The following is a 3,609-nucleotide window of genomic DNA, read 5'->3' on the forward strand; positions in this document are numbered from 1 at the left end:
TCATGTTTAGTTCTGGACAGGCACTTCCACAGTTTATTGGGGGGAGGTGGAGGGGGCTGTATATAGCAGCTTCGTGTGCCCCGCGGCCGGGACTGGGTAGTTGCTCTGGGCCTGGTCTGTTTCTTCCTTGAAACTTGCGCTGTAATTCACTTTCCTCAATCATAAAACAGGGATTAGATGATCAGTAAGCACCCTTCCAATTCTAAAATTCGGTGATTCATTGTATTTTAGGAAAAATGAGTTTGCTATCGTTTCAACATAAGGAGGCGCTTGAATTTTAAGCCTTCGGTTTCTCATTGCAGAAGAAAAGGTTGCGCCCCCCTTTAGAGCAGTTTTAGGCACTGTGCTCCTCTAAAGGCCACTAGTGCCCCTGTAAGTGCTAATTCTAATGGCTTCTCTTTCCCTTCACCCTTTAAAAATGGTGAACTCTAACCACCATCTATTAGTGGTTGTCTTCTAACTTGATCTCACTCTTAATCCCCTTTTCCTTCTTGTAAGGCTTCCATGACAATTTTGTCCTCCTGCGTCTCCTAGGCTGCATTTCCATCTCCTTTGTTTCCTGTCTGTGGATCCTCCTTTGTTGCCATCTCCTTCTCTGTCTTTTGTTGTTATCCGCTTGCCCATGCCAAGCTTTTGTCTCACTGCTGAACTTCACGCTGTTATTTCCAACGTGATCATTCCGTGGGCAGTGGAAATTCAGCACGTCTAAAATTAAACTCTCAAACTGAACTTCGTGTCACCACATGGGGCCCCTAAACCTGCTCCTCTTCCTCTGTTTCCCTAATTGACATTCTCATCATCTGCCCTGGTTTTGTTCATGCAAGAAATTATATCCTTGACCTTAGATTTTTTTCCTTTTTATCCACCACATTCAGCTGGTCCCCCTACCCATTATTTCTAAATGCTTCTAGTTCATTTCTCTTCACCATCCCCATGGCAGATGTACTTGTTTTTGGCCCGGGCTTTTTGCAAAACTGTCCTTTCCATTTGTTTTGCCTCCAGTCTGTTCCCAGGTCCACAGTGCTGCCACTTCTTAAAAGAAAGATCAGGGACTTCCCTGGTGGTCCAGTGGTTAAGAATCCGCCCTGCAATGCAGGGGATACAGGTTCGATCCCTGGTCAGGGAACCAGGATCCTACATACCTCAGAGCACCTAAGCACGCATAACTAGAGTTATGCCAGAATGAAAGATCCCGTGTCTGTCAACTGAAACCCAATGCAGCCAAATAAATAAATTAAAAAAAAAAAAAAAAGAAGACCCAAACCTGTGTTGTTAGGTCATCAAAAGTATTCTTTCCACAGGAAAATGACAATGCTGTGTTGAAATTCCAAGGAAAATGCATATCTCAAGTATCTAGCTAGAAGCTTGACAGGGTTACACCAAACTAGTGTGCAAGATGAGAGACACTACTGACAAGACTGTTAGTTTGTAAAAAGAATTATACAGTCAGAAAAACATTCTTTGGCCAAATGAATAAACGGTAGCAGTGCACTGCACTTAAATTCTAGAACAGTGCAGTTCACTAGGACCATAATATGATCCTTTTGTATACATACATTTCAAAGTGTTTTACATGCTGAGTATGTGCCCTGAATTATCTTTCAACGGTTCTATGACTTTGTTGGTTTCAGAACTACAGTGTAAAGCACATGATAGCAAAATAGTCTTATCTCTGGAAACTTATAACCCTGGACACTTGTCTGAAGATCACAAGTTTTTGATGCTTTCTGGAAAACTCTCAACTTGATCAACAAAGAGAGCAAGAAAATTTAAAAAGTGGTGCCTGTAGGCCACATAGTGGAGCAAATGTTTGGCACACTGTTAACAAGTTAGATCCAACCAGTCCATCCTAAAGGAGATCAGTCCTGGGTGTTCATTGGAAGGACTGATGCTGAAGCTGAAACTCCAATACTTTGGCCACCTCATGCGAAGAGTTGACTCACTGGAAAAGACCCTGATGCTGGGAGGGATTGGGGGCAGGAGGAGAAGGGGATGACAGAGGATGAGATGGCTGGATGGCATCACCAACACGATGGACATGAGTTTGAGTAAACTCCGGGAGTTGGTGATGGACAGGGAGGCCTCGCGTGCTGCGATTCATGGGGTCGCAAAGAGTCAGACATGACAGCAACTGAACTGAACCGAACAAGTTAAAGGATGTTGAAAGCAACAGTGAAGTTCTTCTGAAAGTGAAAAAAAACACTGTCATGAAGGCTAAGCAAACAAGCACCCTTTACTTTTCTTTCATGGAAAAGGCAAATGAAGAGAACTCACAGACACTACTGTTGGCCAATAAACCATGGGGGAAATGTGCAATTTCCATTATTATCAAGCAAGCAACAATTCTTATCAAGCAAAGACATGTCACAAGGACCACAGTACTCCATGCTGCTGAGGGTAAGGAAGGTATTCTAACAGTGAGGATGCCTTGGTGGTGAGGGCAAGTGAATAAATACAACCTGTCTGGAGAGGGAGCATAAAGTAATTACACTTCTAGGAACTAACCCTAAGAAAGAATGCAAGATGCAGAGATTGAGGTATGAAAACATTTATCTGTACAAATGACACCTAAATATTCATCAACTGTAAAAGAGTTGAATTATGAATCTACACGACCATATATTACACAACCATGAAAAAGCGATGTGTAAGCATTAAGTGCTTCCCTGGTGGCTCAGATGGTAAAGAATCCGCCTGCAATGCGGGAGAACTGGGTTTGATCCCTGAGCTGGGAAGATTCCCTGGAGGAGGGCATGGCAATCCAGTACAGTATTCTTGCCTGGAGAATCCCGAAAGACAGAGGAGTCTGGCAGGCTACAGTCCATGTGGTAGCAAAGAGTCGGACACGACTGAGCACAGCGCACAGCTGCAAGCAACTTTGTCGAGTTTTGAGTCTAATTTTTCATAGGACAATTATATAAACCCATGTAGTTTTAAAGAAAACCACGATCCAGGTAATCTCATTTATTTACCAATCGTTACCTGGGAAGTCACAAACCTTTTGGAGATACTTCCTTCTGTAGAACGGCGGTGTTTACCTAGCAGGATGGTCGGGCTTCCCAGTGGTTCAGTGGTAACGGATCCGCCTGCCAACGCTGGAGAGGCAGGTTGGATCCCATGGACAGAGAAGCCTGGCAGGCCACAGTCCATTGGGGTCGCAGAGTCGTACACTACTTAGCGACTAAACAACAACAAAAACAGGATGGTTGGGAAAATTAAATAGAAAAGCACCGGCCGGTGAGCAAGGTCCAACGTCACTCCCTCTCCCCTTTAGGTCCTGCTTTCCTGTATCTGGGGAAACGGCCACCACAGCTTGGTCTCCAGGACTGCTGCCTGAAAGAGCGAGGGAAACACATTAAGGCGCCAGGCTTTTCTGTGACTCCTGCTCCCGTCACCTCGCCGGCCAAGGGCGGCAATGCGTTTTAAACGCACCATGCCAGGGAGACCGGGAGACTCGGCGGTCTCTAGGCGGAGACGCGCACTTTGAAAACCGCGCCCAGTGCGCAGGTGCCCCGCCCCAAACCGCGGCGCGCCGGTAGGCGGGGCGAGGGCGGGGCTTCGCGAGGAGCGACGGGACGGGGCACCAATCATGGGGCTTTCACCGCCTCC

The sequence above is a fragment of the Cervus elaphus genome, chromosome 13 (genome assembly GCF_910594005.1).
Source record: "Cervus elaphus chromosome 13, mCerEla1.1, whole genome shotgun sequence".
Lineage (NCBI taxonomy): Eukaryota > Metazoa > Chordata > Mammalia > Artiodactyla > Cervidae > Cervus > Cervus elaphus.